This window comes from Bemisia tabaci, chromosome 1 (assembly GCF_918797505.1).
Source record: "Bemisia tabaci chromosome 1, PGI_BMITA_v3".
Taxonomy (NCBI): Eukaryota; Metazoa; Arthropoda; class Insecta; order Hemiptera; family Aleyrodidae; genus Bemisia; species Bemisia tabaci.
Genome location: NC_092793.1, coordinates 73768188 through 73793077, shown reverse-complemented (window position 1 = coordinate 73793077; position 24890 = coordinate 73768188). Strand labels below are relative to the sequence as shown.

Below are 24890 nucleotides of genomic sequence, written 5' to 3'. Positions count from 1 at the left end.
GTGTTGTATAATTAAAGGACGAATAATTGCCTATCAATCTTCGGGGAGGACATAAAAAAGATTGTGCCGCGCTGAATGATTGAAGCCAACGAGATGATTCATCGGTTTGGAACTGCCTACTTGAACGGCCAGCGGACCGATTATTGAAACTGATAGATAAAGCGATAGACAAAGACGACAAAAGGGATTTGGAGGGATCCTATTAGTGGAAACGGGTTGTTGCAATGGACAAAGGAGGTAGGTAATCGACTAAGTAACGGCAACCCACGAGAAACCCGACAGTTAGTCTATCATTTTCCCCCTTAGTCGATGAGAACCACCCATTTCAACCAATAGAATTGCTTTAAACCCCCTATGTCATCTTTGTCTATCGCTTTGTCTATCAGTTTCAATAATCGCCCCGCTGTGGTGTGAATGAGGCACAAGTCGCCGTTTCCCCCACGAAAGAACGTAACTACATTTCGAAGTTGCCAAATTTCCTCTCGCAAATTTCAATTTTAACCGTAGAATCTTGGGCATTTCTAACTGAGAATTTCACTGATTGTTTCATCTGCTCTCATGCAAAACTCTGTAAAATTTTGGACAAAAATCGCACAGGCACATGCTCGAAAATAATCGAATTATGTGAGTCAATCTGGCAACCTTTGAATTGAGTTACGTTCCTTCGACCAGGAAACGACGAAGTATGCAAAAGCATGGCTTGGAGAAAAGAAGAATACATGAATTAGTGGCGTAGTAATTTATCGGAAGCTAAGAAAAAATGGGTTCGCCATAAAATGTGAGGGATTTTGTTAAATAGATGCGTGACGCATCCGTACATTTGCGTTGCGAGCCAAAATTGCTCCTGAGACGACGAAATTTGGGGGATTTTCCTGCGGAGGCTTCCTAAAACGCTCCGCTTGAAGCTGAGAGAATCCCTCCCCCCTGGACCCTTCTTTGAAGTTGTCACTTGAAGTCATTCGGACTACTTTTAATGCCTATGAAGCCTTTTCCGGCCTCCTAGATTCCCTTGGATGAGGCGTTCTTAATTTTCCGAATAATGATTACTTATGATTAAGTCCAGATGCTGTAAAATACTCTGATTTCATAAAGTTAAAATAACATAAGTAATAGTTGAGCGGCCTTTTTGAGGTTATATGCGGATGATATAAAATACGTTGTTTTTGCCGTAACTCCTTAAATGTCCTTTTTTTTTTTTTTATCACGGACAATGCATTTTGACCCTCAATTAGAGGGGAGCACACAGAGGGCCTGGAGACACAAACGCAACGGTAGAAAAGTAAACCATTCCAGTCCAAGTGGCCAACTTAACCACTCTTACGGTATCGGGAAACTCACAGAAAAACTCGGAGACTTAAACGCGGCGGTAGAAAAATAAACCATTTCATGACGTGACAGTATTCTATACGTACAGTTAAGCCGGTCATGATTACTACGCGTGCAATGAATACATTTTCTTCCTCATCGACTTCATGAATCGGGAAGCACACAGAAAAGCTTGAAGGCTTAAACGCGGTGGTAGAAAATTAAACCATTTCATAGCGTAACAACTATCTATTCGTTCAGTTCAATTGCCCATGATAACTAATGGGAAAAGAAAATTACTCTTGCAATGTCTTAAAATTGTCGTAAAGGGCTAATTATTTGCCTCAAAAAACCTTGCGAGAGGGTTCGCTCCTCTCTCTCCAAGTTCCACTAAAAAAACGTAAAAAATAAAAAATAAAAAAAAAATCTCAGGGAGAGCTCTATCCAACAATAGGGCACTGCGGACATTTCAAATGTATGTCCTATATTTTTAATGTACAAGACGTTCTTTTTTCTACGATAGCTCTATCTGAGTTTTAATTTTTGTAATTAGACTTTGAGGAAATGGACCCCCATCGTATTAAGTGTTCAAGGATTTTTGTAAATTTTTTACCCCGACTAGTCAACACTTTAAAACACTTCAAGTGTCAAAACTGCAATGTCCGTGACAAAACAACGCTGTTTTTTTCTCAATTTAAATCCATTAAAAAATCGATGTAAGAGATAAGGCAAGCTAGCTGCCTCACCAAGAATCGATTGTTTTGCATGCATTAAAATTGAAGAAAAACAGTGTTGCCAATTTTCAAGAATCACCACTGCCTCTGCGTGATGACCGGAACGACGATCGCGCAGCAGTTCTGCCATGAAAACTCAGACACTGCCAAATTTTTTTTTGATAAAATACTGACTGTTTAGAGAGGCGATGGATATTTTTCCGTGAGACATGTTGCGAATAAAAGTCTCTACGATTCGGAAAGAAAATATTTTCATATTTCTCTCAAAATTCGTGTTGCGTGAGTGGGAATTTGGCGACGCGACGTCTGAATGTTCGTACGGTGCATTTCCTGAGGAGAGTTGGAATAGTGAGCAAGGTCAGTTGTCACGCTCGGTCCCGAGCGTTCGCCTTAAATCAAAGCCGAATGCACGCCGCACACCACACTCCGCGACCGGTGACTGGTGAGTACCGGAGCACCATGCAGCACCAGCCATCATCGCATGCTCCATATCTCACCGTCTCGCTGCGCTGCGTGGCTGCGTGGTGCTGCGCTTTTCAGAGCGCGCCGAATGCGAATTTGGCTCAGGCGCAGATCTGCACGTGACCCAGTGCTCCAACAGTGGCGGAGGCCCAATCCCTCCATGCTAGGTGAAAACCTCGTATTAGCATTCGAATGTTGCCAAAGTTCTTCTAAGGAATTCTTCATTTTTAAAACAAGTTTTGAATATTTTTCCTTGGAATTTTCAGACTTTTTAGGTCAAATTATGAACGAAATTCTCTGAAAAATCGGAAGAGAAATATTCACAAACTTTCATGAAAATTCGTGATTTGTTGGGGAAAATTTGACAACGTCTGGTGGCTTATACGGCGTTCCTCCATAGCACGGTAGAATCCATCCGGGACCCCAAGGGACGTGCTTAGGCCCGTCGCCAGAGGTACATAAATCACATACTCGCACGAGGAACCAACCGCAGGGACGCATTTCCTTCTTCTTCTCTTCCTCTTCCTTCTTCTTGCCCTTCTTCTCTTTCTTTCTTTTTTCTATAGAGATTGAGTCCCATGGAGACGTTGTAAGAAAAAAACAATGGTGGTGATACGGGGTGAGAAAGAGTCGTTGCAAACATTTAGCACTTATAAACCTACTGCACTTGTTACAACACCATCCTTTGCCATGACAGAGGTCTAAGTTGATAAAATGATTTCGAATGAAATGCAAAAAATTGATTCAAAATAAATAAATACGCCTCATTTAATTCGAGTAAAGTTCTAGGTGATGCTAGGTATATAATCTCATATTTCACCTTCATTGCTGTTTTCATGAGTCTCTCTTTTGAGCTACACTTCGTTAAATAAAGGATAAGAACAAGCGTTTTAAAAAATACGTAGCATGATTATCATTTCCAATTGTTCACAATAAGACTTTATGAAAATAGAGGCTGCATAATTATACACACTGTAAGCTCTCTGATTTCGAAAATTCTCATGTCTATGATAGCTCGTTCTAAAAATCTACTCGGCCGATTTTCGTGATTTTCGTCGCTATAGACAAGCAATAACTTATAAATGAACTCGATTTCTTTAAATTTGTGAAATGTGGCCTGAGATTTTTAATATTAACTGATTAAATTGTGAATTTCCCCTTTTAAAGAAAGTGATTTTCCGTTTTTTGTCATAGGTTTTACTGCTTAAGATCTAATTTTCTAAATAATCTTTCACCGTAGCGCAAACTCCCGCTGGGCTCTGATCGGGACGAAACTTCCAATAATTCAAGGGGTTGATTTTTCCTGCGAGACGAAGCACGTTCATAAACCCATAACGCTGATCTTGCCGGTTGCAGGAGGCTCTGCACCGAGACTGAAATGCGTTCATAATTGGGTATATTTATTGGGCAGTTAAATCTTCGGACTCCGGATTACCAGGAGCGAAAAATGGTGGCGGGGTGCAGGCTGCGCAGGGGCTCAGCGAACCATTCGGCAAATTACCCTCCTCGCAAGGATAACCGCCGAACGATGATCGTCGATGATCGCAGATGATCGGTCATTGGAATTGCACTAAAGCTTCGGCCACTTTGTGGTCAGTCCGCGCGCCAACGCTAATCCATTCTCGCTCAACCCTTTCTCGATACCCAGACGTGTTGCCAACTTTATGTGTAGGCTCAAGATGAACTCAGAGACAATACATTTTGGAGACCTCCGAGGAGTGCAAAAGTACCTTTTGGAAATTAACGCTCAGAATTTCCTAATCATGACTCATTACCAAAAATGTATGCAATCCTAACCTAATCTGCAAAAATCTTGCCCAGTGCATTGCTTACTCCGACATTCATCAGTCATCATGAGGCGATTTTTATGCTTTGGAAGTTGCCATTAGTTGGAGATCATCTATAGGCGGTAAATAACATTGAACTCAATATGTAAAACGCACATTCGTGGAACACGAATAGTTGCATCAAGGCGCCACAGTAAACTCAGTCAGGACCTTGAAAAACAGAGGCGACTTCAATTGTTTAGTATGCCACACGCACATCTGTGGAACACGAATAGTTGTATCGAGACGCCTCGATTAAGTTAGTCTAGCCCTTGTAAAGCGGGAGCCCCTTCAATTGTTTAATATGCAAGACGCACAACTGTGAAATATGAATAGTTGTGTCGAGGCGCCTCGATTAAGTCAGTCTAGTCCTTGTAAAGCGGGAGCGCCTTCAATTTTTTAATATGCAGCACTCAAATAAGATAAAGGAAGCATTGAAAAAAACTCGTGAATTTTTACTAAAAACTCCTTGGAGAAGTGAAAACAAATGTAATTATGAAGTTGTTTTCATCATCTGTCAATTATTTTGATACTTTTTAGTTCCATTAAAAATCTCGCAAAATATTTATCACAAATCGGTCAAAGGGGGAAATTCGTTCGTTACCTAACGTGTAGACACCATTTAAAATTGAAGACAGGTTCTTCGGCGTTATTTTAAGACTACTGACCGGTCAGTCTGCAGACTGGCTGCGCCCAGTTCACACCATGGGCAGTTTGCGGATTGGACGACGGGGGTGGCTATTCCGCGGACGGAGCAATAACAGGAATTTTGAAGATCTCTAGCCCAAATTTTAAGTCTTGATTTTGGTTGCAGGTTTAGTCAACGCAACCTACCTATCAATACAACTAAAAATTGTAAAAATACACTCCAATTAATTAATTTTTAGGTGTTAAAGAGCCGTATGCAAAAACGACATTTTTCGCCCCCCCCCACTAAAACTTATTCAAACTTCGTCTATCAGTTACTAATACTGGAGCGCTTCTTTCCCCAAATTTTCAGACCCCCAAAAAATTTTGGGGGGGCGCTAGGGGGGGGGTGGAAGTCAAAACCTGTGACCCTCGATATCTTTCGAACGAAACAAGATATTGAGGCCCGGTTTGGACGAAAAATCGTCAAAAATTGCATACTTTAAGATTCTAAAGGTCAAAATCCCAAAATTAAATTTTTAACTTAACTTATGTGCTTTTTTTCAGTTTTTGAGGAAAAACAATTTTTTTTAAACGGATTAAACTGAAATTTCACATTTTTTGATTTAAACCAAAACCAGTTTTTTAAATTGTTCGTCTTATTCCGCATCCAACGAGTGGTCGTATAAGCTGGGGAACCGAACGGTTCCGGAGTTATGATCGATTGAAGTTTCCGCTCAACGCGCGCCGACCGATTTTCGCGCGCAAAAAAGTCGGATTTGACTGTTATTAAATCAGATTTAATGTTCAAACTGAGCAAAATGCATTATTAGGGACTCTTGAGGGTTGCTGAGTCCAGGAATTACAGATACTTCCAAAAAATTCACGTTTTTAAAATTACAGCTCCGTAGCGCTATTTTAGAGCGCCGACCGGCCGCTCAGTGGTCCTGTCCGGAGCTGTAATTTTAAAAACGTGAATTTTTTGGAAGTATCTGTAATTCCTGGACTCAGCAACCCTCAAGAGTCCCTAATAATGCATTTTGCTCAGTTTGAACATTAAATCTAATTTAATAACAGTCAAATCCGACTTTTTTGCGCGCGAAAATCGGTCGGCGCGCGTTGAGCGGAAACTTCAATCGATCATAACTCCGGAACCGTTCGGTTCCCCAGCTTATACGACCACTCGTTGGATGCGGAAAAAGACGAACAATTTAAAAAACTGGTTTTGGTTTAAATCAAAAAATGTGAAATTTCAGTTTAATCCGTTTAAAAAAAATTGTTTTTCCTCAAAAACTGAAAAAAAGCACATAAGTTAAGTTAAAAATTTAATTTTGGGATTTTGACCTTTAGAATCTTAAAGTATGCAATTTTTGACGATTTTTCGTCCAAACCGGGCCTCAATATCTTGTTTCGTTCGAAAGATATCGAGGGTCACAGGTTTTGACTTCCACCCCCCCCTAGCGCCCCCCCAAAATTTTTTGGGGGTCTGAAAATTTGGGGAAAGAAGCGCTCCAGTATTAGTAACTGATAGACGAAGTTTGAATAAGTTTTAGTGGGGGGGGCGAAAAATGTCGTTTTTGCATACGGCTCTTTTCATTCAATGAACATATGTGCTGCATGTGTCGCGCCAGGCAGGCAACGCAGCCATGTTGAGGCGTCCGCAACATGCAGCAATTGAATAATTCGCGGCAGCATTACGTGACGGGGAATTTATGCAAACAGGTTAATTGCGCATCGGTACTGCGCAGGTCCTTCGCTGATCGTGTGATGCTGAGCTCCCGATCTTAGACCCACTACGTGATCAGCATCAAATCAGTCCCGTACCCATCTAACACGATCCATCGAGTTTCGATATTTTTATCGTAAACTATGGTCTCAAGGAACCAAGGAAACAGAAATGAGCCGGTCTCTGGTAAGAAGGCATAAGTTTACAGAACAAACTTCAACAGGCGAAAAACTTATGTTTTTGCCAGCCAAAATGACATCCTCTTGAAGGTTCAGAAGATGAGTCAACATTTGTTTGAAATTTTGGACATGCTTGTTGCCAATTTTTCATAATTACTATTTTAATGGGAATGAACAGAGATGTAATAATATCGAAGACTTTCTCACTACTCTCAAAATAGTAAAACTTGTTCATATTTTCTTCCAGATTTTCATCGCAGTTACTTGAGAAGCAGTGAAATTGTCATCTTACCTACTGTTCTGTATAAGTCAGGATCTGTATAAATTTCAAGTGATGCAGAGTTGGCTTATTTCTACCCGGAAAAATTGAATAGAAGCGGAAATTTTGAACCATGCGATGAAGATACTCCGACGGTTAAACCAATATACAAAGTATCTTGGACTTAATTACTTTAACTGTCTTCTCTGTGTGAAAACAACTCTGGGAAAACTTCAAGGAATGATGTTCTCCCTCAATAAAATAAAATATAGGAGCGGAGATTTTTTGACAATGCAAACGAATTGGCTCTCCGGATCAATCATTACTTAGTCCTATACGGAGAGAATTATTTCCTCTCCACAGAAATTAGTTAGTGTTCCGGAGAAAAATATTTTCTCTTATGAACGAGAAGTTTATGCTAGGGAGAAAATTATTTTCGCTACGGAGAAATTAGTTAGCGTTCCAGAGAAAAATATTTTCTCTTCGGAACGTCAAGTTATTGTTGGAAGAGAAAATATTTGTCTCCTGAACACTAACTAATTTCTATGGAGAGGAAATAATTCTCTCCGTAGCACTTAATCAGTTTCTGTAACACGCGGGCGAAAGCCCAAAAACTCATTAGCCCTAGCGTCTTGTGAGATCAACGAAAGACAAGGGAAAGCGTTTGAAACTAACATTGGTTAAATTACAAAAATACAAAAATTACATCTATCGTAAAACCAACTTCCATTTCGACTACATTTTGCAATCGGGAAGCACAGTATCCAGATCAGTTAAGAATCATCGTAAGTGCCATTAATGTACCTATGCACATAAGTCTTTTTACGGACAAACCGGAAATTGCAGTTTCTAATTGCAAAATGAAGTTCATTTGACCTATAGTAAAAAATATACATGTTGATATTTCCGCCAAGAGCTGATTTTCAAACTTTGTTTTGTGTGAATTGCTCTCTACGTGCCTAAGATTTTGGCGAGAAAACATGGAACATTTCCTCCGGTTGAGACTTTGTCTGGACACTCATTCGAGATGTCGAATTTCGATATCTACTTGGTTGAATCCGAACATCAAATACATCCTCATGGAATCTGTTTCGATGAGCGCCGTACGTAACTCTCTAGAAAATATGTTAAAATTAGGTGTGTTTAAACGAAATCTCCGCAGAGTGGAGCGGTTTAACTGTTATTGGAGATGCTCCCATCATCTCGCGCGCGCCTCGAAAACCACAAGACGTTCGATGGTGCGATGTTTCACACATGGACGTATTCATGCTAAAAGGAACTATGTGCATATGATTTGCGTGAGACATAGTTCTTTTTGGAATAAATACGTTCTCATGATTATCTGATCGAGGCGTGCGTAAGTCGAGGCGTTTGAGGAAGAACTTGGAGCGAGCTTTAAACGCTCACTTTAAAAAGAGTCGCTAATCAGCGGTCATCTTCGATAGAAAACGGTTGATGAGTGGTTATTGAGCCTGTAATCAGGAATGTTAGTGGTATATCGCGGTGTATACGTGCTCCAACTCGAGCTCTCTCCATGCACGACGAGGGCAAAATTTGGACGCCAACGAAATCATTACCACGAAAACCAAACCATTTTTACGGTTGATTTTACAGGGATAAAAATTACAATTGTATACGCTTATTTGAGCTTGATGGAGTGTGTATACAGATTTGGTTTTTAGTATTGAATGAAGTTCTTGACAGAAAGTCGGATTGATTATTTTATAGAGATGGAAATTACAATTCCTTGTCATGAAAAAATGAAATGTGGAAATGGTTCAAATGACAAAATTTTTGTTCTTACAGAAAGGTACTCAAAGTAGATTCCAGGCTCAAACTAATCTAGTCGTTGTTACTCGTGTAACAGTATATTATGTTCTTCAGTGGCTGTATACTTGAAAGTTGGCAACGCTGTTCTTCCTCCATTTAAATGCACGTAAAACAATCGATTCTTAGTGAAGCAGCTTTCCTCACCTATAATTGAACATATTTATGCTAAAAGGAACTATGTACAGGGCCGGATTAAGGGGGTGGCTACATGGGCCGCGGCCCATGGCGACAAATCTAGAGGACGGCAAATTCTGCAATTTTTTTCAAATGTAGGTATAATAAAATATCGGACTTAGAAAAAAAAATTACAGACGAGAAAAGGCGACAAAATCTCTCATTTTCTGGGGGTATAGTAATTTTTAATAAACAAGCAATTTGGCATGGAACGGCGCTGCGCAGAGAGCAGTGATAACGAGGACTTGAGATGAAAAGGAGAAGCCCTCGGCGCGGCGATCGGCATGTAACACATATTATAGCGCTTACAAGACTGCACAAATACTTCACGCATTGCATCAAACACAGTGCGGTCATTGCGGTCAGCGTGAAACGGATAGCGCCTACAAGAATGCATGAATACTTCACGCATTGCGCAAAACACAGTGCGGTCAGCGTGAAAAACATAGCGCCTACAAGACTGCATGAATACTTCACGCATTGCGCCAAACACGGTGCGGTCTGCGCGGCGCGGCGGCGGAAGTTAAAATCATTAAACCACATTCATGTTTGTTCTTTCATAATTTTTTGTTCATTTCTTATGAATGAAAGGCCTTGTCCACACAGAGATGGGTATACGAAACTTAACTTTAGCTAGCAGTGCTGACAGGGCATTCCCAAAACATGTGTTCAACACGAGTAAACGCGTCTTATGCACCCTTCCCCTCCGGCACGTTCACTTGATGGTTTTTATTGATGTTTCAAAACGAATGAGAAGGAGGCGGCAAAATACAGGCGGCCCATGGGCGGCAAGTAGGTAAATCCGGCCCTGACTATGTACATAGGGATTGCGTGTAACATAGTTCCTTTTAGCATAAATACATCCAATTGATATTTTTAATTGATTAAAATGGATCGCCGGACATTGTAACTAGAACCGAATTTTATGTCAATGCAAACGAAAGAAACATCGTAATTAGATCTAGGAAAGTAAGTTGGACCCAGAATCCCCAAATAGCATTTCAAGGGCAACGATATGAGGTCACCTTAATTGTGGATCCCCTTTAAAATAATTGCACCTAGCAGGCGTGTGTGTCAATGTCAATGCGTAATAAACGCGGAAGAATTGACGGTCTCAGCGCGTGTAACACACAGTTTGACCTTTAATTGTCTAGTATATTTAAATCAGAAAACCAAACAAGAGTCAATCGATTAAGATTTAGTCAGTGATAAAACTAATGTCAATGACGTTAGTTGAAAGCCAAAATGCAAACGTGCTTTAGACGTAAATTTTTTATGACTATCGCCAGTGATTCGAGCCCAACCGGCTGAGCCACACGAGAACTCGTGAAAAGTCTGATATTCACATTGTAAGATTATTGATGAGATAAGAAAGAAATATGAGAGCTCTTATTATGATATTGACTGGTTTATTATTTTTATCGCAGCCAAAGACACTGGGAAAAAACATCGTTGTCACACGCACAACTACACTTAGTACTTAACCCTAACACTATATGAATGAATTGTTACACTTGGCAACTCTATGCAGAGATCAAGTTGTCAAGCGAGCAGGTGGGATTATAAAAATTTTATTAGGGTGCATTAATATTTGTGGCTTGCAGGTTCGGTAGAGAAAATTGATTCCTTGAATTTTTAGGAGCTCCTCCTCCGACGAAATCAACTCAAAAATTACACTCACTTTAAATAGCGCCACTTTGAGCTATAAACCGTGAGAGGATTTGATTATTTATTATTTTTTGCTCTCAACTTGAGAATATTCAGAACTAATGAGGTCATAAAAGGATGACAGAGAGCTTGCTAATTCAGTTCACACCGACGTTACCCAATTCTATGCCAAGTTTTACCAAGAAGGTAGTGTTAGTGCCACATGGGCCGCATGTTCATCCCAGAGAAACATTTTTCGGAGTAATAACCACAGAAATATTCTCCTAATTTGGATTTCGTTTGTTAAATTAACCAGAACTTTCATTTTTCTAATGAGATTCTCGTTACAACAACCAAAAAAAGCATTGGGATAACGGGAATGTCGGTTGTCTCAAAAGAAAAATCCGATTAATAATACTTAATACGATAGGACATTCCTGTAGGTGCATTAAATTTTGCTTGTGAGGAAAACCTGATTTAAACTTTCACTAATACGTGCACCTACTGCCTACTTCTCCTCTTTTTTAGCACTTTTAATTCCCTGTTCAAGTTAATCTTGAAATCCAAGGATATTGGGAGTTACTAGGTTCTAGGAATGAGCGTGATTTTTCACCTATGATTTAGGACAATCGGACGCAATCAAATCGAAAGATACTATTAAAAAGTTTACATTAGCCCTGTCATGCATGTACTGTCATGGATCTCAGGGTTCATATTAGAATAGATGTTATGGTTTCTTTTGGTTTAAATTCATCCAGTTGGACCTCTCACTGTCCCAACGGGATTCTTATTACAATAACCGGAATCAACCCACCAGGAAAACGGGATATTCATTTGTCTCGGATAGAAATCAGAAATCTACAACAGAAAATATGAATGGGACATTTTTCCAGATTCTTTGGGTTTTATTTGCTTAAAGAGTTCTTGAGTCTCCAGTCCTACTTCCCCCGCTGCAAGCACTTCAATCGCCTTCAATACAAATTGATCTTCAAATCCAAAGATGCCGCAAAGAGTTACTGGGTCTGGGGGATGAGAGTGGTTTCAAGTTTCCCCCTGTTTTGCTGCTAACTAAGATAGTTGTCCGGCTTTAATGCCCCCATTGATCCGTGGATCTTAGCGATTATCCGTTGTCGACGCGAAATCACGGGTCACCGGAATCCGGGAGGCGTGATCACCGGAATCGGATTCTATATTTTACGTGTGGCGACTATGGCGCGAAGACCCGTGGCTGGAGTGGAGCGTTGCTACATCGTCCAAGAACTGGATCCTCCGTACATGTGCGGTTCTGAGTAGCCCTTTTAGAGAGCGCAGTCACGCTTTAATAAACACTTTAATATTAAATCGATTTGTTACTACAGCTTCAATGAGGAATAGTCAATCGAATAGTCAGTCATTAGCCTCTCGTCACTGCATGCAAGCCGTGCATTCAATAGATTGTTGACTTTGCTTACCTATCGTTAAAGTCTCCACGATTTCGGTAATTATTGGAGAACCAATGAGCCGGCGAATAAAAGTTTAAATTGAATGTCTAGTACCAGAACATAGAGAGGTGTTCAATGGGAATTTTGAGGAGGAAAACACATGAAAATGTCAAATCAAACTGGGTCAATGAGCGTTTGAAGTTTGCAGTTTGCAGTTTAAAGAATGTAGTTCAGACTGAAAAATGTGTGAGTTTCAATCTACGGAGCTCATTCGGGGCATATACCTTTCACATCAAAGTGCAATATAACACCCCTACTGGCACTGAAATAAACTAAACCAATCTTAACTTAATATTTAGACAAAACAAAGTTATCCGTTATAATCTTAAAATCGGATTTCTTACTGCAAGTAGACAAATATCACTTTATAGGTTGCCTTCATTGTTTCCCTATACGGGGCTAGTCACATACAGCAAAGTTGTCAGCATTTGAAAATTGATGGCAAATGTTGCCTTCAAAGAGGCAACGTTGTGCTACAGCGACGAGCGCTAAACGCAGAATCAATCAAGATGGAAACGGCTAAAGCGAAGATATCGACACTTGTGTTTCCCACTCGGTATCATTTCCCAGCCTAATGATCAGGATCGATCGACTTTGAGCGCCCACATCGCCACATCTCATTCTATTACTGTTTAAATCACTCGAAACCAAATCGAAATTCAGCATCGACATATTACTTCGCCATGGCGATATTTCAATATTTTAGCCAAATTTTCAAGTAAAAGGAAATAAAAGCTTGGCAAATCAAAAAACACTCAGGAAAAATCGTATTTATCACAACGAAGAAAAATGTTTATTTGGCAATTCCTCGTCTGACTTAAAAGAATATTCCTTACATTAAAGAAGCAATTTTTACCCCAAGTAAATTTTTAGTTTTGAAAAAAAAATCATTCCCTGTCATAATGAGATGTTCCTGGTTGTCATAAAGAAGGGGGCTTTCGATGCCACGACTACAATTTGGAATTCAATTCGCCTGGCCCAAAATCGAAATCAGAATTCCTACCAAGATTTACAACCATGAACACCGCAGGAAGCCGAGTAAAATAGTTCATAGTTGATATTACCACACATATTCATTATTGGAACAAGTAAAAGAACGTAATTAATCTAAATTGCTGAAGAAAAAGAGACTTGTATATTTTCTGTTTCATCTATCGAGAGGAAACAATTCTCACCCAAATCTTATATACTTTACCACACGGAGCAGTTTTGTCATTTTTCTTTTGTCGGCAGAAAAACAATGAATGGTAAACATAAAAAAGTGGAGCATATTCCATTTTTCTTACATAATATTGTCGGCGCTTTAGATACAGAGCGCTCTTTTGTGCGCATAAAGTTGTTTAGGTATTAATCAAATCAAATTCCTCTGAAGCTATGGCAACACTGTGCCGATTGTAAATCGATAAATGTAGAATTGAAAACGTGATCTCAACGTTTCCTGGACAGGGCGGCCACAGGGAGGCGCGGGGGTAATTTACCTCCAAAACCGATATTTTCTTCCAATTTCAAGTTGCTTTAAGTCGTAAAAGAGGGGAACTTGATATCCACCACGGACTTGAAGAGGAAATACGGCATTGGTCTACTTCTTGATATGCATTTAAGATGAGGCCGGAAAAATGTCTCAAACCATCAAGATGCTCTCATCCATCGCATTTATTCGTAGGTACATCAACTTCAATTTATCATTATTTTCTTACATATTACATGCAACTGTAGCCAAATAAATGCCAGTCAACACTATACTGATAAAAGTGGCCGTCCAAGGGAAAATGGTTCTTGGTGCTTTTAGATATATCGATTGATCTGCCATTTAAACCAAATAAAAAGGATCAACAGAGTGTTCGCAACGAGTACCTTAATAATCGATTCTTCATAGCTTCTAATCGGGAATTATCAAAAATCGATCATTCATGCCTCGCCACTGTTACTAATTCTCGAGTCTTTAAGGCGCGTGAGAGAAAATGTGAATACCCATATGAGGGCGTGTACTTCGTGAATGATTCATACGTATTTTTCCAAAATTGTAGCATGGAATGCCTGAATGGAAATTTTGTGATAAAGGAAGGCGGCCATAAAGAAACCATCAGTTAAAATTTCAGAGTTACTCGTTAAAATGTCAACTTTTCAGGGTTCTATAATTAATGATTACTGTAATATTCTTTGGAACATCCCAAAAACATTGAGTCAAAATGCCAAGTCATAAGTTGAATTTATTGACGATAATATAAGAGTTTGAAAATTGCCTCCAAGGCTGGCGACCACGCCAAGGAAACGTATCTGCATTTTTCTGAAATTCGCAATACACCATTTTTTTTCTACTCAAACATGATCTCAAAGTGTCAATTTTTGGAATTATTAAGTGTTTTTGGAGCAAAGTAATATGGAAAAGTCTGTCCCGCTGAGTTTTAGTTAAAATTCATTTTATTTCTTCTGTCCCCCACATATCGATGGTGAAACTACCAAACCACGTATCTCGGTTTGCGACGTCGCAGACTTCCTGTCATACTTTATTTTTTAAATGAAAAACTACTTAACATACAGTTTTGAAAATTTCTGTGATTTTTCCTCTTTGTGCGGAAAAAATTCCGTGAAAATTTCAAGGAATGATATTGATTTGGTCTACTTCAAAAAAATAAAATGTGAGCGTAGATTTTTAAACACCGCAAACGAGATACGTGGTTTGGTAGTTTCACCGTCGATATGTGACTTACATTATATTCCTACCCAAGCAATAATGCATCACAGAGGAATAACCACATGACCAATTTAGGACCTCTTATGCTCAGGGCCGGATTAATGGGGTGGCCATATGGGCCGCGGCCCATGGCGGCAAAATGTGGGGGCGGCAAATTTTGCAATTGTTTTGAATGTAGGTATCAAAAAAAGAGAGAACAAAATCGGATTCAGAAAATAAATTACAAACGAGAAAAGGCGACAAAATCTCTCATTTCCTGAGAGTAAAAGTACAGTAATTTCTAATTTTGTCGTCTTTCGGTGATACAAGAGACAACACCTTTAATTAGTCGAGTTAAGAGAGAAACTAAACACGCAATTTGACCTGGAACGGAGCGGCGGTCGGCATAAAACGCATAGCGCCTACAAGACTGCATGAATACTTCACGCATTGCGTCAAACACACTGCGGTCAGCAGTAGTCGGCTTGAAACGCATAGCGCCTACAAGACTGCATGAATACTTCACGCATTGCGTCAAACACAGTGCGGACAGCAGTCGTCGGCTTGAAACGCATAGCGCCTACAAGACTGCATGAATACTTCACGCATTGCGCCAATACAGTGCGGTCGGCACGGCGGTGGAAGTTAAAATTTTTAACCACATTTATGTTTGTTCTTTCATAATTTTTCGTTCGTTTTTTATAAGTGGAAGGCCTTGTCCAAACAGGGATGGGTTTACGGAACTGAACTCTTGTTAGTGTTGACAGGGCTTTCACAAAAAAATGTGCCCAACACGAGTAAACGCGTCTCATACACCCTTCCCCCACCGGCACGTTCACTTGATGGTTTTTATAGATCGTATTCGACAGATCACTCAGGTGAGATTATATTGATATCGATTGGTTCAATATGTAACCACAGCCTCAAAAGTCAATTTAGAAATCTGAGGTAACGGGTCTTATGTGATCGACTTTTTATTCTCTCGAGTACCAAATGGCAATGAAAAGTGAAATTGTCAGGAATTTTCTCATTTTCAGCTTTTCTAAGTTAAATCCTAAAATGTTTGTTTGAGGTTATGTTCTATTGTTTTGAACCAAACGATACATCGAACCACTGTCGAATACGATCTATTGATGTTTCAAAACAAATGAGAAGGGGGCGGAAAAATACAGGCGGCCCATGGGCGGCAAGTAGGTAAATCCGGCCCTGCTTATGCTTATATATTGGAAATTAATTGAAATGGATTTTTGAAATCTGTAATATTGATGATACAACTGAATTCTAATCTTCTGTTTTTGACGGATTACATGAACTCAACGCAGCCGAACGAGATTTGCCTCTTCATTCAATGCCCATTCACACTGTTTTTGATGTTCCTGTGCCTTTAATGAGCCTTTCTGTCATTTAGAAGAAGTGTGAAAGAAATAGTAAGCATTTTTCGAAGAATACCTACTCATGGTTTTCTAGCGTCTTGTGGTCTCAAAGCACCAGCGTGTTAACGACCGGGCTGGGCCTAAACAGCCATTCTTGTTCCTATTGTTTTTGTTCTGGGGTTATTTTACCATCTTGCCTTATTATCGCACTTTCAATTTGGGAAGAGGAGTGAAACGTTTCTGGAAAATACCTCTCGTTGAAGTACCTACGAGCGAACTGGCGGAGCTGGCAATTTTACGAGCAACATAACGCCTTGGTTCTTATGGTGTTGCCAGATAAAATACGATTCTAAATCTAACCTGAATATTCCGTCTAGTGAGTGTAACCATTTTATTTTTCGCGTAATATCTTTACTTTACTCTCTCTTCGCGCTAGGTACATGCGCCGCTCTGACAGTGCTCTCTAGCGCTCTGCGACGCCTAACAACCGCAAATCCCTTTCCTCCCAAGCCCTTCTGAGAGCTGGCATCTCTCATCTCTTGTTCAACCTCGTGACGCCAACCTTTCTATAGGTGTCTCCTTCATCTCGTCCCAGAAGGAACCTAATTAAACATATTTTTGGTAGTTTTCCTTCCGTCACTCTGCTCAAATGACTGTACCAGAGTTGCCGTTTGGTCACGACGTCAAATGAAACGTCATTTCCAACTTCAGTGGTCTTAGACACTCTATAGTTACGGACCCTGTAGAGATTCCATGCTGATTTGAAAGATCCAGTTTTTGCTCTTAGCATATCCTGTGTCCGTTTTTTCAGCTGCCGAACTTCACTTTTATATCCATGGTCAAAGTGGGAAGCTGGTCTGCAGACTTCCTGATACACTCATTTTCATTCTTTACACTAGACAACACTAGACAACGTAATGTCTAAAACATCGATGGTATTTTGTCTCATCTGTTAGCAGAATATTCTGTATATAAATTTCAAGTCGTAAAATGTGTTCGTCTCTCTCGGAGCAAATAAAACGGAGGCAAAAATTTGAAACACGGCTGTAGAGACGCGTGGTTTCGCACTTTGGCCCTGGATATAATGTTAAAATACTTTTCACTGTAGCCTCTCAAGTTCCTCTCTTGTTCTCTGTCAAACTTCGATGATCTTACTCGGGTCAGGCAACGTAAACATTTTTTAACTCTCTGCTGGTTAGCTTACAGATGTTTGGAAACCATTAAAACTTCTTCCAATGAATGAGCAGATGGAGAAAACATTTGTGAAAAACAAGGGGAAGGTTTTTTTTGCAGAATTTCAAACTGAAGATCTCTTTTATAATAGGAGAATAAATACAGACGTACCGAGTCCAATCGACAAGACACAATCTAAGTGGCAAATTTATGCGAACTGCGTCCGCTTGTAAAAACCAGTAGCTCGCTATTTTCTCGTTATGCTCTGCGACTGCGGCGCATGAATAATTTGAATTGCAGGTCTAAACATTAGTGTCATTTAAAGTTGAGTTAGACCGGACCATCGGAATCGCTGCGATGTTATTTGCCAGATAAAAATCGAAAGGCACTTGTGGCAGTAATTGCTATAATAAATATTGAGCGAGTGTGTTTAGCGAGGAGAAGTGAACGTCTTTTGACTTCTGATTCGCTCATTCGTGCATGGCCTAGCATCTCTGCCGCTTCCAACGACAAGGTAAAGAGCGCTGAATTTCTAGATGAAAATGGCTGTCTGGTCCTGAGTGGGCACTTTTAACCGAGACTGGCCTGAATTTTAATATTTGGACTACATTTCGCAATATACTGCTGTTTCTGAATCAGTTTAGAAACAATATAAATGCCATTAGTTCAAGTTTCAATTAATGGTCAAATATAATGAATGTATTTGAATTATACAATAAGTACAGTATGGATGTAGTATGGCTTAAAACATTTTACTTTTTTGTTGTTAAAATTTCAAATTCCGATGTCTAGAAATTAGGATCAGCCAAGATTTTGATCTTTCGCGATTACAAGTCCGCACGTACTATAGACTCACCCCCTGCAAACCGTTTTTGGGTACATCTTTGTCGTTTTTTTTTTTTTTTTTTTTGCTTCAAAACCACTGCATGTATAGTAGACAAAAGAAATAACGATTTCTAGGTACAGCGAGAGAGGGGGCGATATTACTTATAAATTTTGATCGTGATAAAAATATGATCGAAATCGACATTAGAATGCGAGAAAAATGACGCGATTTTGATCTGAGCCTCCCACGCCGCGATGGATGTCCAAGCTAAAAGGTATTGTATGCAAAGAGTTGCCGGATACGATCCAGTGGCGTGGCGTGAACTGCGATGTATCGATTGTTATGCCATTTAAATCTATGGTAAAAAATCGATTAAGGTGTTCGCTATGCGAACATCCTGCTTATCGATCCTTTTCCATAGGTTTAAATGGCATAACAATCGATATATCGCAAAGCACGCCACGCCACTGATAAGATCACTCAGTTTTGACTGCTGGATCAATGGCACGGCGTGGCCTGACCTCGTCCCTCGTCACACGTGTGTGTATGGACCCCACAAGAGGCTCAAACGTTGATACCATCCCTGTAAGATGTTATCTCCCTTTAATTCGATCGAATTGTGACCAGATTCAGACGAAGCTGTAACGGCATCTATTTTAGATAACTCAACTCAATGCCCGACTAAAATTTTTCATTCATGATTCTGCAACTGGAAATGTCTACTCCTCCCGAAAATTGGGGATTAGATGAGAGAGGCAAAGAAGATGATCATTTTCACTTTTCAGATCATCGGAAAATAATAAGAAGTATACAAACCTCCGTAGAATTGTTAGCCCTTATGTAATAGGAAGTTAATGGTAACAAAGATAAGATTAATAACGGTTAAAATATAATTTCATGCAGACTTCTATTATCTATTTTCATCAAAATTAAATCGGAAAGAAATTATTTTAGAGATAATGATAATTAGATTGAATTTATAAAAATAAGGTAAAAATTGTTTATAAATTATGATATTGAAGTAGGGGATTTTTATGAGGGAAAAAAGTATGGCAGCACCACATACTGGTTGGAGACCCTCACCCCCTTCCCAGTTCAGATTGGATACGTCTGCTCATGCCGCATGAGTTCGAAAAACAAAACAAACAAACAAACAGAAACAAAATGCAGTTCAAAGTTTCCCAAAATAATAAGAGGGGAAAAAGAAAAAATAATAATTTGTAAAAATATGAGTTGCTTTGGCCGAGACGCGTTTACCTTCGAAAAATGGTCAAAACGGTGGCTATAAATTCAAAATTTTGAAAATAAGTTCATAAAATTATGTGCTCATTTTAATGAGATTCTCAAGCTAACCTTGATTCTCTTTTTTTATTATTACCGTTTCCTTCTGCAAATAATCATTTCAACCGTAGTGCAGTATCTTGGTGTTTATGTGAAGCAAAATATTACAGCTATTGCTCTGGTCGAGATTTGGTCAAGTTTGAAAGGTTTGATAATTTATTTTCCAATTTATATTTTTTTTTTTTCGATTTGAAGTGTAACAAAAGAGTGTGGCCACTTTGAAAATCATGATTCTCTACAATTAAAAAGTTTCGTATTTGTAATGCTAACTCACATCCTAATACCAATCACAACTCGCATTATCATTATCATCTCCCGCTAAAATCCCCTTCAACCAATAACGTATGCAATTGCAGCGCACATTCTCCGTGTGCGCACGATTCAAACAGAGCCGAACAGTGAATTCGAGTGCCAAAATATTATTTTCCGACATAAACTTATTGAAGACTTTCCAATTCAGTTTTTTCTCTCTTAATCCCCTTCCTCTCCATCATCATGACCCCTACAACTGGTTCTATATTTCCATACTTTATCCATATTTGAGACATCCTTTCTACGTGTATTTCATTGATTGAGCACGAATAAAAATAAAATTGCTGATTCAACAAGTTTGTAGTCAAAAAAAGTGTCGGACATGTTTCAATCTAGATTTTACAATAAAAAGTTGCTAATTTAACCACCTTCGTAGTTATATTAGGTTTCCACTATTGTAAAACGAACATTTAAAACATGTTGGACATATTTTTTAACAACTTAATCAGCAATCTATTTTTTCCGTGAGGCGGCAGTCCCGGAGAGCTTTCTCTTAAAGATCAAGATTCATTCTTTGCTCATCAATATAACGTCGATCTTCTTCAAATGGTCAACCATTTTTTTTTTATTTGATCACTCATAGTATGCGGCAAGGAGTCTCATACTTATTTCTCCTTTCTTTCTATCATAACGCAGGAAGTTGTAACTGTCTCAGTTCTTTACGCAGCGGCTTCCACATAATTTTGAATTCCTCGAGAAAATCTCTCGGGCTTATAGATTAATTGGAAGATAACACAGAACTTACAGTCAAATACATCAGCTGCGATGAAAACAATTTAAAATCCAAATCCTCAGCGCTGTTGCCAACTTGCAACAACAGATAAATAGACTTGAAGTGACTAGGTATCCCTAGCCTAGATGTCCTAAGACTTTCATGTTGACCCGATTTTCTTTTTGGGGGGAGCTATATGCAACGGATGAAGAGTGAGGGTGAGAAATCTACAGTTTCTTACCAAAAAAAAAAAAAATAAAATAAAATTAAAGAACAAATATAACATAGATAACAATAGATAACAACATAGATAACAAAAACATAGATAACATTCCAAAAACTGTGGACATTGAGGTATTTTAAATATAGGTCACTTTAACCCGACTTGGGACTTTGCGTATAGGAAAAAGAATCGGGTATCATAGGGTTTGATGAGAAAGGTTCGGTTGAATCATTAAGATAACCGAGTCTTATAAGAAATCTACCCCCCCCCCCCCTTCAAGCCTGGAATATTTTCCCCCGGAACGAAATTTTTCGTAACTTTCAGGATTTGTTTAACCTCTGAGCCCCCCCCCCCTCCCCATTAGAAATTTTTGGCCATAGACCCCCGAGAAACATTTTTGGCGTACCATTGACTGGATATCGTCAACGTCGACTGTGTTTGCTTAGAATCCCCGTGGAAAACGTTTCGCTTGACCGATGAGGCACCTCGGCCGCGCGTGCGCAATGCCCGCCCTGCTGCTCTGATTCTTATCTCGTATCACTTAAAAAAGCGAGAGCCGCCCTGGGCCGCCATAAATCGTTTTTTCGTTGAAAAATGTGTCATAACATGTTTGGACCGTGTGTTTTCGGGTGGCCGAGGCACCGAGGGCGCTGCGTTTGAATTTCGGAGTCTTGCGCCTTGGCAACGACAAATTGCCGCTTTTTATTTATGTTTATACTTTAAAACGCTGTCCTTTCGGTCTAACTGCGTTCAGCACGTTGTCATATGGGTCAGGCGCATCTGCATACGCATAATCGCTCTCGATAGGCCTAGATGGAGCCAATAGCGAATGCGCAAATCTACTCTGCCATCCCATGGAAGAACGCCATATGAGCCTACAGACATTGCCATATTTCCTTCAATAAAATTCGAATTTTTCCGGGAAAATTTGAATATTTTTCTTCAAACTTTTCAGAGAACATTGTTTGAGATTTGCTCTGAAACATCCAAACATTTCAGGTTAATATATGCAAAAGTTTCCTCTGTAATGCTTGTTTTACCCCGGAAAATTTGGCAACTGTCGAGTGTTTATAAGACCTTTTTCCTCAGCACGGGCCTGCCTTCATGCAAGCTGGGCTTGTCGATTTCCTTTGACATATTTGCAGTGGTGAATGCATAGCTGAAGTGCGCTCCAGATAGAATTGTATATAGCAAATGGGTAATTTCTATAGGATTTTAATTAAACGAGTGGTACAGAATGTAACAAAAGAATATGAACTATGCATAACTATAATCCGGGTATCGGAACTTGGCTGTTTTGAAAACGCCTTCAAATGCGGCGTGATACCTCACGGCACGCATTCCGGAGAGTTCAAATAGTTGTATCATTGCGCCTTAGAAATGCGACGGAAGATTACAATTGAAAAAGCCTTTATGCACGCTGGGCTTGTCGATTTCCTCTGAAATATTTGCAGTTGTGAATGCAGAGCTGAAGTGCGCTTCAGCTAGAATTGTATTTAGCAAATAGGTGGTTTTTATAGGAGGATTATAATTAAACAAGTGGATAGAAATGGAAACAAAATAATATGAACTATGCAAAACGATTATTCCGAGAACGTAACATGGCTGATTTGAAAACGCCTTTAAAACGGGCGTGATACCTCACGCATTCCGGAGGGTTCAAATAGTTGTATCATTGCGCCTTAGAAATGCGACGGAAGATTTAAATGGAGATAGCCTCCATGCACGCTGGGCTTGACGATTTCCTCTGAAATTTTTGCAGTGGTGAATGCAAAGCTGAAGTGCGCTTCAGCTAGAATTGTATTAAGCAAACGGGTGGTTTTTATAGGAGGATTATAATTAAATAAGTGGTTAGAAATGGAAACACAATTATATGAACTATGCAAAACGATTATTCCGATAACGGAACTTGGCTGTTTTGAAAACGCCTTTAAAACGGGCGTGATACCTCACGCATTCCGGAGGGTTCAAATAGTTGTATCATTGCGCCGTAAGAATGTGACGGAAGATTTAAATGGAGATAGCCTCCATGCAAGCTGGTCTTGTCGATTTCCTCTGAAATTTTTGCAGTGCTGAATGCACCAAGATCCATCCATATAGGTCAGTCATTCCCGAAACCCAAATGAGAATCTTCTGCGCATGACGTCAGCATTACTGCCGCGAAAACCAGAAATGTCGGAAACAATGCTTTTCTTATGGGAGAGAACAAATTTTTCTTAATGAATCATTTAAATTTCTTACTTTTAAATTCTTTGAAGCTTTCTGAGTGTCGAAAGGAACGTTTAGAAATTAGCGTCAAGGGTTTCAATTCAGCTGAATTTGCGTTTTTATATTTTTAAATGATTTTTGAAGTCAGCGATGTAACAAGCCATCTAGTGGTATAGATTCGCGTGTAAAAATGGCTGATGCAGAGTAAACTGTAAAAATGAAAGAACACAAATTCGGCAAAATCGAAACCCTGAATGCTAATGTCTAAACGTTCTTTTCGACACACAGAAAGTTTCAAAGGATTTAAAAGTAAGAAATTTAAATGATTCATTAAGAAAAATTTGCTCTCTCCCATAAGAAAAGCATTGTTTCCGACTTTTCTGGTTTTCGCGGCAGTAATGCTGACGTCACGAGCCAATGGAAAGGGGCTTATACCCCGAGCGGGGAAATCTGCGCAATGACTGACATATATGGATGAATCTTCGAATGCACAGCTGAAGTGCCCTTCAGCTAGAATTGCATTTAGCAAATGGGTGGTTTTTCTACGAGGATTAAAAATAACGAGTGGTACGGAATATAACAAAAGAATATGAACTATGCGTAACGATAATCCGATAACGTAACTTGGCTGTTTTGAAAGCGCCTTCAAATGCGGCGTGATACCTCATACATTCCGGAGAGTTCAAATAGTTGTATCATTGCGCCGTATGAATGTGACGGAAGATTTAAATGGAAATAGCCTTCATGCAGGCTCGCCACATCCCATCTCGGGCCCTGGTACCAGTTTTAAGGTCCGGGCGCCAAGCACGGAGGGGGGGGAGTCCGAGGGGCATCCCCCGAGAAATTTTAGAATTTATACGACTAATCAGACGCATTTTGAAGCTTCCATAAAGAACTTTTCCATCAATTTCTGCGGAATAATCATGTTTTTTTTTTCTACTTTCAGCACAACATACTTGCGAATTGTTGCATTCAAAACATCTGGAAAATTTTTAATTTTTTTTTTTTTTTTGGGGGGGGGGGCATATGATACTATTTTCAGTTCTAAGAGGGCCAGGCCCCCCTGGACTCCCCCTTCGTTTGTCTATGGCAAGGGAGTTGAGCCATGAGCCATTGAAGTCGAGGATGCCCAGACTGGAGACTCTTAGCATCTGACGACGGAAGAAAATGAAACGCAGTTACTAAAAATATCCCTCTGTACTGAAAATCTTGAAAATAGATAGAAATTTTCCAAGAAGTATACTTCTTTGAAAATTTAAGAAGAATTCTACAGTGCCCCAGAGTGTTTCTGAAAATCTATTCACCTTTTGCGAAATGTTTAGGGTAAATTTTTCACTTTTTCTTACGAAACAAGGGTTGCATGTGAATTCGTAGTGGTTTTTCACGGGTAACACGGGCCCCGGTACCAGGGACCCAGTATCCCCCCTTGTGGCGGGCCTGAGGAGGGGTTGTAAAAACAAATTCCCCGGCCCTCGATTTTTTCACTTTTTTTTTCTCTCTTCGATGCGTCTGATTCTTATTTTTTCAAGATGTATTTGTAGACCCGTATCTGAAGCTCGTATGCACTGGCCCCATTAAACCCGGTAGCCACGTGTTTTTAGCAAGCCTCGGGTCGATTTGACCTGAGTTTGGCATCGAAGGGTTAAACTGCCAACCATGACGAATTGTGGATAGTTTTCCCAAATTGTGTGACCAGTGTGTAATTTTAAAAGTCAAATGAATTTAAAAAAAAAAAAAAAAATACACGATATACGAGTTTCTCCGCCAGGGAGCTCTCCCGCAAGACATCGTTTACCAC

General features: G+C 39.6%; 1 protein-coding gene across 1 annotated transcript in view; it reads left to right on the top strand.

The window, feature by feature from the left end:
• LOC140226093 (uncharacterized) overlaps positions 1-23510 on the top strand; it is a 120635-nt gene extending 97125 nt beyond the window's left edge. The window contains exon 2 of the mRNA XM_072306577.1: positions 22985-23510. The gene's annotated coding sequence lies outside the window, so the exon portion shown is untranslated. The remainder of the gene's footprint in view (positions 1-22984) is intronic.
• The last annotated feature ends 1380 nt before the right edge of the window (positions 23511-24890 follow it).